The sequence below is a fragment of the Paramisgurnus dabryanus genome, chromosome 23 (genome assembly GCF_030506205.2).
Source record: "Paramisgurnus dabryanus chromosome 23, PD_genome_1.1, whole genome shotgun sequence".
Taxonomy (NCBI): Eukaryota; Metazoa; Chordata; class Actinopteri; order Cypriniformes; family Cobitidae; genus Paramisgurnus; species Paramisgurnus dabryanus.
Genome location: NC_133359.1, coordinates 20,925,695 through 20,940,549, shown reverse-complemented (window position 1 = coordinate 20,940,549; position 14,855 = coordinate 20,925,695). Strand labels below are relative to the sequence as shown.

The following is a 14,855-nucleotide window of genomic DNA, read 5'->3' as shown; positions in this document are numbered from 1 at the left end:
GACAATTATATAATTTATAACATATTTAATTTTTCCATAGTTATTTTTATAAGGAAATATTATAACATTTCCCCATAAATGAAGTACATGTTCAACGTAACCTCTGTTGTTCATCTCAGACAATACGCGGTTTATTTGTTTATTATTCAAATATTTCTCAAGTGAAACGGCACAGAAAATCTAAATGGGAGCAAGGCGCGTTTCCGACATTCCGACACGAAGTGCGCGTCCATAGCGCCCTGCCCTCTGCGCGTCCCCGTACAGAAGGGCTCTAGCCGTTAACGGAACGGCGTATCATCGACGTGTGATCACACATTTCTCCTAATCTAAATATCTGTCAGATCCAGCGGTCATTTTGACGGCAGTTCCTCGGTACCGGGATTATGACGACACGCGTGGGTTCGTGAGGAGAGCGGTGTCGTTCGCTGAGGGTGAGTACGGAAAGTTCGTACAGAGTTTCACTGAAAGATCCACGCGGCGCTTCGCGAAACGCATCAGCTCGTGAGAATGGCGCATTTGAAGGTAAAAGCCGCCAAACGCGAGAGACGCGCGACCGAGACGCGCGGCTTTGATTTCTTCGTCAGTTTATTGACAGTTTAAGAAGTTGATTGTGATAGAAAGGCCCTCGGCGCACAGTAAAGCTCGCGCTGTGGTGGTGTAATGGTTAAACGGGTCAGAACGGGTTGTTTTCTGACTCGTTTTCGTTTGTAGCGGTTCAGACGCACTTGGTATGTGGAAAGATAAAAGTGTTATTTGTGTTAAATCATGTCCGTGAGAAGATAAGTGTCAGTTTTACTGTAAACTCACTGAGGTAAAACCTGAGGAGAACTGACGCCGGTTCTGGAGAATTCCTCAGTGTCAAAATGTGAGATGCTTGTTTTTGGGGTGTAAATGTGTTTATGACCAGTTCATACTCTTTCAGTGACTGAAATGTTTTAGGTTTTATAAACACGGGTAAAGATTTGAGTCTATAAGCATGATTTCTCAGTTGTCATTGTGATAGGAATGTACCATTATGTACTGTTCGGCATATTTTCATTATCAAATCAGGTATGAACCCACGTGTTTGCACTTGTGTACTTCATATTTTAACAACTATATGTGCGTGGGAAGCTGAAATCTTTGGGGCTTCATCTTTTCTTTAGATTTTGAACCCTTAAAGGGATAGTCCACCCAAAAATGAATATTCTGTCATCATTTACTCAATCATATGTTGTTAAAAATTTGTATACATTTATTTGTCCTGATAAACAGAAGGAAAGATATTTTGAGGAATGTTTATAGCCAAACCATTCAGAAGCCCTATTGACATCCATAGTTAGAAAAAAATAATACTATGGAAGTGAATGGGGCTAATGATCGGTTTGGTTACAAACAATCCATCAAAATATCTTCCTTTGTTTTGATCAAAACAAAGAAATGTATACAGGTTTGTAACAACATGAGAGTGAGTAGAGGATGACAGCATTTTCATTTTTGGGTGTACTACCCCTTTAACCATACCACGGTAACCATAATTTTCCCCATAGTTGCAACAGTTACTATTGCTACTGTTAAATAATATAATATAACACACACACACATGATTTTCAAAAACCTTTTAAAAACTTGTGATTTTGTTTCATGGCTTATTCCAATTTATCCCAATTTTACCGTATTAGCAGTAACGTTAGTAATTTATAGGGGTGGCAAAGCTTTGTGATGTGTCCATTCCAGGACTGTTTTACTTTTCCAGGATTTTCTGGTCTCTAGCCACTTTTATTGTTTTGGTGAATAGTTGTCAAAAGGTTGTATTTTGGTTGTAGAAAGGATTTGAGCCGTAGGGAACAGGTGTGATTCAGCACTGAGGGGAGCTGGGGGGGTGCATGCACATGTGTGATTATACTTTAGAGGGAAGACACTGCATCAGATCAGGACGTGAGAACAAGGTTGTTAAGCAAAGGATTAAATAGACATGCTTAGCCTTGATCTCGACTCAAGCTAATTTAAAGGACTCTTTAGTGGAAGTCGCTTGCATTGACGTTTGATAAGTCAGGCATATCAAACAGGTTATGGGGATAATGCACAATGTAACAGTCAACCAACACATTATTTAGTAAACGTAAAGTGCTAACTATACTTATGCCGTAGCCTCTCTATGCTGTAGGGTAGGCTACACATCGCCATGTATTTATAATTTCTGCGTTGTTGTTTGCGTCAATGTGCACTTACACATGCATATTGCTAGTAGGCATGCCACGGGCATGTTACAGCAGTGTTTCCCATACATAGGCTCTACTTGGGCGCTGTGCCCAGGTAAATTGCGACCCGCCCAGGTAAAAAAAATCACTTTACGAATTTCCGTATTTTCTGAACTCGACTGGATGACCCATGTTTTGGCGAGAGAGAGAGAGAGAGCGCGCGAAAGAGAGAGCGCGAGAGAGAGAGCGTGAGAGAGAGAGCGCGAGAGAGAGAGCTCGAGAGAGAGAGCGCGAGAGAGAGGTGGGGGTCGGGTGACCGTGAAGATGATGCACGCGTCATAAACTCATCATCCAGCGCGGCAAACTGGATCAACTGCAGCAGCACATACGGAGCAGCCAGGGAACACACTGCGACCAAAATGGTCGCATATGCTTATGTGCATATGTGTTTATAGCATCTAAGTTGGCTTCATTTTGCGTGCAAGCACGTTGTGTCTCTCCGGTTGAGTGTCCGTTCACGTGCTCTCTGTTTCTCAATGAATTGGGCGCGACGCGAAGCAACCTCAGTGTCACATTGTATCCTTTCATGTTTCTGAACTTGAGCAGAGTTTTACCATTAGAGGTCTTTCTTCACTGAGGACGCGGGACCCGTACGGTTCCGGGTTTAAATTTTAAACTGTCAGATGGGTCCGGGTCGGTCCTAGTTCATTACTTCGGGTCCCAAGTCTGATTAATATTGTGGTTAAAACCCGAGTCGATCGGAGAACGGCCGTGAGCGCTACCGCGCTAAAGCTCGAGTGCTGTTTTAGCGTGCCTCCTGGCTCTTGTCACGACCACGCGCCGCTTCATTTTCTTAATCCCATTTTTTAATAATCTTACTATTAATACTGAATGAGCAAAGCTCTAGCTGACTCAGGATATAAAAAACGCAAAGCTGTAATGTAAAGTCTGTCATCGGGACAGCAAGTAGACTTTTAAATCTGAAATAATTAGTGGATTAAGCTTTTTTTAATCGGCAAAAGAGAAATAGAAAGCAGAAGCAGTAAAAGTGCCTATCTTATAGAAGTTATTAACATTATAACATCAGTCACATTTATAATCTATAGACCTGCACTATCTATATAGGCTATAGTATACATAGTATTGTATATTAGGGCTGTTCCGAATACCATTTTTTGAGCTTCGAAGCTCTAGTAGAAATAAAATCGAATATTCGAAGCTTCGGAAGGAGGGGCTGAACATATTTTTTTCTCTTTAATAAAGGCAGGAATCTGTGTGTGTGTGTATGTGTGTGTCTGTCTATCCACAGTTTTATTATGTGGCGGATGTGTTGCTGGGAACTCAAGGGAGTGTAGTGCATTTTTTTCGTGCAATATGGACATGTGACACTTCTAGAATTAATAAACTTTAAAAATACTACAGAACAGCACAAGCCGGAAGCGGCGTGCCTGTCATGCGTCATGCGAGAACAGCATTAGTGAAACAAAACACAAGACCAATACTTTTAATAAGGTAGCCTATTTTCTAACAACATTTGTCTAACAAACAAACATTCCCGTATCAGAAATTAGCAGCACAGTAATTACTGACAACGTAGGGTAGGCTATTTAAATAAAACAACGAAAATAAATGAACGAAGTTCAACAAACTGTAATAAAATGGTAGCATACTTTCAAAATTAAGTTTATTTATTATAACACTTACACCATCCAATATGTTTTTTTCATCAGAACAATAATGAAGATATTTTGCAGAAACCCCAGTGCTCCGTCATGCAAGTCAACCGATCCGCACACTTTAAGAGCTAAAGCATATATATCCAATACAAAAGTAATCCCCCATATCTCCGTGTGACATATTGACGTATTGTGAAGCAAATCAATCAGTTTTTGCAAGAAACTGAACGTTATTTACAACACTATTAGCGTGAATGCCAAAGCAGGAAGCGCGCTTTCCGTTCGAGGCGATCTCTTCTTCTACTGGTGGAGTTTGATGGCTGTTGGCTATGGATGTTGGTCTCTCTGCGCCACCTACAGAGCGGGAGTGTGAAGCGCACTTCCTGCTTGGCAAAAGCTCTGCATTAACGCTGAAAAATATTTATATATATATTCGAATCTCAAAACTGAAAATCGAATGTCAACCCACCGAACGAATATTCGAATATTCGAATTTTCTGGTCCAGCCCTATTGTATATAATTGAGTTTGATAAAAGGGGTCATCAAATTGCTTCATATATCAGTGCAAAAACAAAGTGTTTTCGTGGTGCTTTGACAAACAGTGTCAGCTTTGTTTATGGCAAAAAAAGTTTGGGGTGGTTAGATTAATGAACTATAATGTGAAATTAATATGAATGTTTTATAAATCAAAGTATTGTGTTGTGTCACACATTATTAGTTCTTTGTTACATGTATAGTAGACCATTTTTTGTCGGTGGATAATAATGATTGCCCTTTTCACCAGCTACCACCACAAGTAAATTTCAGATCTGTGGGAAACACTGTACAGTATCAAGGCAAAAGCCAAAGAAGCAACAGCTTGTTGTGTATGTTGTTAGAGAAGCATCAGCAGTAGTGCTGCCGCGAATAGTCGACGTAGTCGACGTAATCGACGATGAAAATTTGTCGACGGCAATTTTTTTAGTCGAGGAGTCGCATATTTATTTTTTTCCGTCTCAAACGGCCCACTGTAATTCTGTCTCCTGTCTCAAATGGCTCAATGTAATTCACCTCCACACCAGTCTGTGCGCTGTGCGCGCCCTGCTGGTTAATCTGCTACGCTATCATCTTTCTTCCCTCTCCTCCTTCCTTCACTGCTTTAATTTTGAAAAATTGGCGGTGGCAGGCGAGTCTATGGAATTATGAGTCGGAAAGCTTCCGAAGTATGAAAGTATTTTAAGCCAAGTTGTGATAAAAGAGTGGTCTGTTACACCGTGCCAAACGTCGCCGGCTTATCACGGGAGCACAACGACAATGCACGAGCATCTCAAACGAAAACACTTGGGAGTTATTGACGAAACACCCGCAGAGAATAGGACAACGTAAGTAACTGTTATATGATTATTAATGAAACGGTGAGCTAGTCAGTACTGTTTTATTAACTCTTTTGAGAAGTACAATGACTCTGTATTTGGATGTTAAAGGCTATCAGTGTTTGCTCGTGATTCCGCCACGGAATCAACACTGGACGCAACAAATAGATTTTTAATGATTCCCATTTACATTTTTATTTTACTATTTTAAACGGCTCAATTCATTGTTGCGAGTGTTCAGCGGGTCTCTCTCTCTCTCTCTCTCTCTCTCTCTCTCTCTCTCTCTCTCTCTCGCTCTCTCGCTCTCTCTCACTCATGTTGCTTGCAGCGCCTCAATAGCGCGCGCCTCTCTCTTACGTGACAGTGAAAAGGTGGCAGTGTTTTTAATGTACTTTCTTTTTTGCGTAAACGTCAACATTCACAGATGTCTCTGACAAAGACGACTGATCGAGTTAACATGACTTGAAGAAAGATTAGCAGTAGTGTGAGTCTGTGTGCGAGCTTTCTCACTCCCTATGATGCTGTATGCCGTGTTCTGTAGTCTATGCAACAACAACAGTGTATTCTCTTATATTTCTGAATTTGCACCGAATTGTCTGCGCTATATCACTCGCATTTAAAATCAAGAAATGGCTCAAAACACAACAACAATTATGAGAAGAGCAACAGCAGTAAAGCTACAATGTAAATGTATGGTGATTTTTGCATATCTAAATCAGGGTTTTAGCAGCAGTTAAAGGAACAGCTGGTTGGATAAAAAACGAGGTGATGGGTCATGTTTAGTCACTATTTTATAGGCTACAACAGAACAGATAATATGTAAAATAGCATTCAGTTGTGTTAAAATGCAATATAAGATCAAAGAGTAGTAGTGAAACATTTCATATTTCTGTTAAGCATCTACTTTGCACTGGAAGTTTTTATTATTATTTATATTGTTTACATTGTAATTTTTTATTTGGTAACATTTAAGTTATTCATATTGTTTATGACACCGGTGAGTTCAAAATAAAATGGACAATGAAATAACAAACACTTGAGTTTTTTTTAATTAGTCGTTTAGAATAGTCGACTATTCGAAAAATTAGTCGAAAGATTAGTCGTTAGAAAATTAGTCGTTAGTGGCAGCACTAATCAGCAGTGATGGAGGTACAAAGAAAGTGACTTTTGTTGCAGCTAGAGTTACATATCACTCCTCAACTTGGTCCACCTTTGTTTTTACAGTCGCAAGCAGAAATCCATGAGCACATGCAACACCGATTTTTTTTTTTACCTGATGGGAGGGGTTCTTGTGGACCAATCACAGTGCTTGTGGTCTACATAGAACAGAAGCGTTGTTACATTTTTGAAGAGGTGCACACATCAGGTTATGCAGAGCTACTCGCGTCCTACGCAGAACTATAAATCACCCTTAATTTATCTTTCTCAGTGGTAGATCTTGTTTAATATGTTGTGTTTCACAGTTTTATACCAGTGGCTTGGTTGCATAAACTAATGGCTTAAAGGAATAGTCTACCCTTTTGCCATATTAAACTATGTTATTACCTCAACCTAGACGAATTAATACATACATATCTTTTTTCAATGCATGCACTGTACAGCGCGTTGTGAATGTGTAAGCATTTAGCCTAGCCCCATTCATTCCTATGGTACCAAAAAAAGTTTTATTTTGTGGCACCAAACTTATTGGTATAACTCCTCATGTAACAGTCTTTAAATAGGGAAAACACGGAAGTGTTTGGTGGCTTCCCTGTTTGGTACCATAGGAATGAATGGGGCTAGGCTAAATGCTAACACATTCACAACGCGCTGTACAGTGCACGCATTGAAAAAGGATAGATATGTATTAATTCGTCTAAGTTGAGGTAATAACATAGTTTAATATGGCAAAAGGGTAGACTACTCCTTTAAGCTGTGTCCAAATTAGAAGGCTGCGACCTTCGAAGGATGTATTCTTAGACCGATTGCGTGACAGCCGCGTGACTGAAGTCTAGTAAGGCTCTCCCAGTTCGAAAGGCTGCTCAAAATGCGTCCTTATATTTCCACGCTGCTAAGGATAGAACAAATGGATCCTTGTAAAGCCTACGCTACCCCGAGATTCATTGCGCCTGTAAAACCGTTTTAGTATTATTAATTATGTTTTGTATTAATAATATTCTGTGTTAGGGATTTTCATATCAGTTAATTTTCCCGACCGACAACCGCAGCTTATAAACCGAACATTAACCGTTAACTTATATTTTAATATTAAATTGGCATTGAGTAAAAATACAGTTGACGGTTGTCTGTGACCTGGTAAAAACAAAACATTTTATTTAATTTGAACGTGCAAACAGCAGCGAGAGATCAACAACAGAACCAGTATTTATATATTATCGGATATTCACGCAACATTACATTATCACATAGCACGCGATCAGTCCAGAAGAATAGTATCCAAAATTGGCAGATTGTCTCTTTTTCATCTACCACAGTGGCCATTTCTAAAGCATGACGCATTTCAAAAAGTTTTGTGTTTGCGTCGTCTTTTTCCGTTTGTGTAAAAAGAGAGATGTTAACGGTCAGGGTCAGAGGCCATCAACGAAGGTCTGTCCAAATGTGCGTGAGACGGAGACAGAATGTGTCATCTTGCGCGCACACGCGCGTGTTTTCGTTCAGCTTTCAAACCATATTCAAACACGCACACAAATGATTTGATTACTTTATCGCACCATCAGGGCAGCAATAATTTGTGATATTTACATGACATTCACAAATTAAAGATAGAAAAGTGGCAAAATGTCTGTCGGCTCATGACAACATGCACCGTGCGTTAACATTTTTTTTTTCTTTTAACTGGTATTGTTAATCGGTCATAAACTTTTACCTTTGGTTAACGGTTAAATGATCAATATGAACATCCATATTCTGTGTATGTTGTGTTAAATTCTAATGTTGATTATTAGATAAACTGTCGGTTAGTTTCATCTACGTCAACGTAGCGCAAACGATTAATCGCGATTATTAATCCTGCTGACAGGCGTGGTGGCCGCAGACAGCAGGTGACATAAATTATGGATCCTCCAAAGGCTTATTTTAGTTCTCTTTGTGAACTTTGGATGCTGCAAATTGGGACACAGTTTAGTCATAACATTTTTTCTACAAGACTAGTCATCCTTTTTAACTAGTTAGTCAGAATAGTTCCTAAGACATAGACTAAACTTAGCAGCAATGTTTATGCATTTGGCCATAGAAGAAGTAAATAATAGATTTGATATTATGAGATTTAATTTTGAATTCTTGAGTCTAAATTCCTGAGGTGAGCCTACATTTTTTTTTTTTTTTTGGGGATTTCAAGAGCCTACATTTTACAAACAGCAATAAAGAGCATTTGATTGCATAAAGGCCAAAACATAATACACATAAACACACATATGTGAACACAGACACGTCTTAAGTTACTACACAAGCTGGGTTTCACATGATGTTGTGTAATGTAGCCAATTCATAACACAACACAAGAACGTGTCAAATCGTGCATTGGTCAGATGTTCTTGTACTTGCGTCAGGTATGTTGCTGGCCTGAAACTGATGCCGGTAGTTCACCTCTGTATGGTGCGGCGTGTGACAAGGCCATTAGTGTGTTTGTAAAAATAACAGGTGGCGCGTGTGTGACTCACACATGCACATCGAGAAGAAAAGTGTTTGTTGTGGGAAGTCTGTGATATGCAGCTGGTGACAGACGGACAGACAGAGTTATGGGAGCATTTTGCTCCAGGTGTTTGGTATGAGACACACATAATCTCTAGTTTCAGCCAGACAGGTTTAAATATACACCTCTTATATATCCCTGTGCCCCTTCCACAGGCCTCTGACTCTCTCGTAAGTTCATGTTCAAGTTTAATGAAGCTTTATTGCACGTAGTAGCGCAGAGCAGTATTTTGGTTCTGCACATTAAGTTGAACGCAGAGGTATATATCAGCCTTAACTCGGTTTCGTTACAGAAGTCAGAAACCTCTCATTGATGTGATGGCCAAAGCTGTAACAAACAGCTGCCTGTTCATATTCATTTTATTGGATGTCTAATACTATATAATGTCAATCAGTATCTATACTAAGATATCATGAACCTTGTGACCCTCCAGCCTAAAGTCTTATAATCAAAAGTTGGATTTCAATCTTTGCCCTTACTCCGTCAATATTCAAGATATCAAGGTTATATTTTCACAGAATGTCTTTACATTATGTAGGATGATTTTAAAAAGAAAACCGTAAATTACAAAAATTACTTAAGCTGGTTTTTACGGGGCAGGCGGGGTCACATTTTTTCAGGATGACATATTTCTACAATTGCACATGACGTCTTACTGTGTCCTGTATAGTATGATACAGTATGATTAATGTGCACTAATCCCAGGTGTATATGACTTTCTTTCTTTAGCTGAACACAATCAGAGTTATATTAAATAATATCCTGGCTCTTTTTAGCTTTGTAATGATAATGAATGGTGGCCCATCGTCTTAAAGCTCAGAAAAGTGCATACGCGCATCATTAAAACTCCCATAACACAAACTGTTTCTGCAATTCTGATGTTAATTTGGAGTACCTATACCTATAGAGTAGTATTATATCTCCGAAGAGTCTACAGTTTAATCAGATTTATAAAAGACAGATTAGCTTTACCAAATTTTTTACGAACAAATTAAGAAGGAATTACTAGCGCGGGAGGAGCCATGCAACACTTTATACAACACTGTTTAATTTATGATTAACTACATGTGTGTGTCATTTATATAATATGCATTTACGCGCCTATTTCCAAAGTAACACAAAAGTCTTACTTACCACATGCAACTCATGACCAGGTTGAGAAATCTAGCGTTAAACAAAAACACATTCAAAATTCTGCTGCTACCCGATTAAACTATATCCATACATTGTTTCCATAATGCTGCCTTTCTTCTCCTTACATCCTTAAACACACTTCTTCATTCATGCCATTGTTGAGTCTTTATATTAAACAAAGCTATCACGTTAAGTGATGTTTGTAAGTTCTAGTGTCTCCCGCTGATTGACGGGTGGGTGGGGTTTTCCGGGGGAGGTGCCAATAAAAATAAGTGATGCGTAAAGAAACCTGTGAAACGTCAGCTGGGCCCGTAAACGAAAAAAACTTTCAGAAACTTGTACGAACCCTGTCAAAGTGCATTCGGCACAGAAATACTCTGTAATACCTCCAACTGCTTTGTGGACACTTTGCCTATGTTTAACATGAGGAAACAACTTTTAAACTGTGTAAATAAGTCAGAATGCATGAAATACCATTGAACCACCTTGTTAATGTAAGCCAAATGCTTTTTTATATATCTTCTGAAGCGAATCGCTTGAGCAAAAATTATAAATATTTCTAGTTTGTTTAGTAATTAATACATTAGTATTAGTATTAGCTTAGTATTTGTATTAGCTTAGTATTGTAAACATTTTAAAATGGCGGCTCATTTAAAATGAATCTCATTGATTCATGTGTGTCTTATGACTAGTTGTCATAGTTATGTTTAAGACACTCGAGAACCCGTTGGGTTTGACATAATCGATGTATGACCATATTTGACTTTATTCTTAGCTTGTTAGTGTTAGGGGTTGGTGATAAACCGGTAGATATGATAAACCAGTAGAAATTTGTCAACCGGTAGAGATTTGGGACAATCGTCTGTCTCTATCGAGGTTACGTGACCAAGTCACATTAATGCTGTGCACGTGGTCACGAAAACTTAACACTTGTACATGTATTTAAGCACCGCAGTCTTAAAACAAGTGATTTAAGCCATTGAAACACAAACAACAGTGCTAAATGCGTGCGCTGTTTTTGTGTGAGAGGAGTGCGCAAGTTGCGCATCCGCTTCTCATTGAGCTTGTGAGCATTTTTGACCCTTTATTTGCCTTAAATACACATGCGTAATAATTCCCGTCTTTGCAAGTATCCTCATAAACATGACAATTTAGGGCTTAAAAGTAACAGCTGAAAAGGGAAACTGCATGTGCAACAGTATATTGGATCCGGACTTTGGTCTTAAAGGGGAAGTTACCAAATTTTGCTCCTGTCTGTTACTTATGTTTTTGTGAAATCTCTCTCTTGACTTAATAAGGTAAATAATGTACATCACTTACTGTTTATCTTCAGTGAGCTTAAGTTTTTTTTTTTATATATATCTACTTTTTATACTTGTATAAGTTTTTTGTGAGAATTATGAAAATTCTATTGCATTTAATATTTAAATAACATAAAACCCCTATTAAAAGATAAAAACCTCTACCCTGATGCATATTGTTATCATAAAATGAATCCTATCGTGAAATACAATTTTGGTCATTGCCCACCCTTAGCTTGTTGGAATGCTTTGTTCTGATTAGCCAGTTGTGACATTTGCAGGTTTGTTATAACAACCGCTCAAAATTAAAAGTAACACATTTGTAACCTGTCCTGGATGCTGCAAATCATTTTGACATGTACAGTTTAATATATCACAAAAATGTAATATAAATGTATTTTAATAATATATATGACATTTCTTATATTCTTATATTAAAATCGAATCTAAATAGTTTTTCCTCGTGGAAGGTCTGCATTTGTTAAAAATGAATTTTGAATTCAATATTCAATGTTCCTTACCTTACTTATGAGGTTAATTGCCGTGTAATAAGCAGGATAATGTACAGGCAGCCTGTTGTTATCGTGAAATAAGCCCTTGAACACACTGTCTGGGCTTATTTCTGCGATAACAGCCTGCTGCCTATACATTATCCATTACTTAACGTACAGATTTCTGATTGAATTTGAAATGCTGAAAGGGGATCTGCAGTGGACACATGTGATATGCAGTTGAGTTTCAGTCAATTTGGCATCATCATAACAACATCAGCAGTTCCCATAGCAACAAGGTACCAGTTAGCTGAGGGCTTGTTTGAGGAGATAGCAGCTAATCCTGGCAGGGTCTGCAAAAATCATTTTGGAAAAAAAACACATTTTTAAACAGTGATGTGTTTTCATTTGAAGTTGCTTTGAATCTCTTGAGTCAAACAGGAGTGTTTTACCTTCTGGCCCGGGATCTGTTTGTGTGTGCATGTGTGTCGATGGAAAGCTCACACCATCTGCTTGTCATAGCACCTCAGTCAGGACCTAAATATGATTTACTGGCAGGATTTATGATCTGATAATCCACAGTGGGAATAGTAAACTTATTAATAGAGAGTGATGTCATACATGATGTCATAATTAAGACATCTTTAACATTGTGATGACTGTGTATTTCTGTTTAAGTGATACCCACGGGAATCGTTATATCAAAAACATGTTTCCTCTAGACAGACTGCCCCGATTTGCCCTAATTGTCATGGCGCTGGTTCGTCCTTGTTCTCATGGAAAAGGAATTTGCAGGAGTGCTTGGATTGGCTCAATGCACATGTGGGTTGTGTCCGTAAGGTCTAGTCTGCTCTGCCAGTACCGTTGTCCGACCCACATGTTGGTCCCACCTTGGTTGCCCCTCCTACAATGTCTCAGCCTCGCCTGTGCAGCGCTCCAAAAAACATGTCTGTCACTTCAGGCTCTTTTTGAGACTTTTATAATGGTAAATCAAGTTTCCAGAATCAATTTAGTCCTCCCTGAACTGTGTTTGGCTTGGCAAGAGAGTTAGAAAATAGAAAATTGGAATACATTCACTGAAATGAAAAAATCTCATCATATCTTTACAAAACCGCCTTAGGATGAAAGTTAGGGAAGACATTATCAAACAATTGTGCGAAAGGGAGAGAAACAGAGCCCACGGGCAAACAGAATAGTAAAGGAGATATGATACACCAAAGGAAAGAGAGATATACTGTAAAAAGACAGGGAAAGAGAGTGGAGGCGGTTTGAGGTTGGCGTCGAAAGACCGTGTAGGCTGTGCTAATGTTGATATTTTGGAGCTGAAGTTTTGGCTTTAGTTCATACTAAAGTTTCCCATCGAGGTTGCATAATTGCCTTCCTCATCGAGGTTGCATAATTGCCTTCCCCAGTTATCTCACACATTCAAACAGCTATACAAACGGTTCTGAGCTGTACGTTCATCTTTCAGGCCCAAAAGATACAGTTTACTGATCAATTTTGTTACAATTATAGCAGCAAGATATTGAAATTGGATAAATACCACAAATGTCCATACAGCAATATGCGTATCGCAGTGGTGTGCTGAGGTGCAAATAGTATATGCCATTGCCAATATAAATAGGGCTGGGCAAAAAAATCGATTTTTCGATTAATCGATTTTTAAAACGTGGTCGATTAAAAATCGATTCTCAAAGAGCAGAATCGATTTTTTTTTCATATTTATTTCCGCAAACATTGAACGGAGGAATGGAAGCACTTTAGATTTTGCAAGCAAGACGTGTTGTGGCTTTTAATTTCTTTTTATTAATTATCCACTTGTAAACTGCTGTTCACTGTTCTTTTTTATTAATATAGTATGTGTATTAAATCTAGATTCGTTGAGTTGAATCGAGAATCGAGTATAAAAACCTACCTGAGAACCAGAATCGAAAATTTAATCGAGAATCGGATTCGAATCGATTTGATAGCTTGTGAATCGAAATCGAATCGATCTGGAACATCTGAATCGATACCCAGCCCTAAATATAAATAATATCTTATTAATATTTTTTGATTATTTTTTGACACTTTGCCTATGTTTAGCATGAGGAAACAACTCTTAAACTGTGTTAATAAGTCAGAATGCATGAAAACCATTGAACCCCTCTCAAAGCATTATCATTTAGCGTATTCAGCTAATTATCAGACCTGTCTATTGCCAGAATCTCGCGATACGTTAAAAACTTTCTCATTGAGAACACACAACGATATGCAAACCTTATTTGTGGCGTGCCCCTATGCTAGTACTTTCAGTCACTGTTTAAGTTTAGAGATAAGAAGAATGCTATCTAGTGGTTGGGATATGAACAAAACAACTGCCATGAATCTTGTATGATTTTTATATAAAAAATTATTGATGTTGCATACGAAACTCAAATATGTCGATATTTTCTTACACCCTTAATATTATAGTATGTACTGCATTATTGGACCTTTCTCTCTGGCTAACAATTCATGTACGACGTATAAAGTATTTATATATTAAATTAATATTATTATATTAATTTTTATTGGTTTTAGCGGGTAGCCACGTAACACATGATCTCATGCGATGATTACACTAACGTATTTATAACGGATTTGTTTATTTATCTGAATAGCAACACTGATTAAAACATGTTTGCAGCTTGCATACTTGTGTAATGTTTCTTGTCTCAGCCTTTGAAAGTTGTTAATTATATGGGCTCATTTATCCTACAGAGATTCTTGTCCCTCAGCCCTACAGGAAATGATGTCAGAACCTCCACCCTATCTTATGAGTCCCATAAGAAGTAATTACCCTAACAGGGGTTTGTGTAATTGCATACGAACATCTCACTCACAAACACTCACAAGCGCACACACACATATTCTCTGAACTCCCTGTTGTGTAAATATTAGCAGTGCAGCCTTATAAAGCGTTAACAGTGACTCACAACCCAGTGCAAGACACCTTATATAGAATTGTACATTTGATGTTTAGGTATCTAGCTGTGGTACTTCCCTAC

General features: G+C 38.3%; 1 protein-coding gene across 1 annotated transcript in view; it reads left to right on the top strand.

Moving 5' to 3' along the window:
• The first annotated feature begins 229 nt into the window (after nucleotides 1–229).
• Nucleotides 230–14,855, top strand: part of peak1 (pseudopodium-enriched atypical kinase 1) — a 57,536-nt gene continuing 42,910 nt past the window's right edge. The window contains exon 1 of the mRNA XM_065291465.2: nucleotides 230–431. The gene's annotated coding sequence lies outside the window, so the exon portion shown is untranslated. The remainder of the gene's footprint in view (nucleotides 432–14,855) is intronic.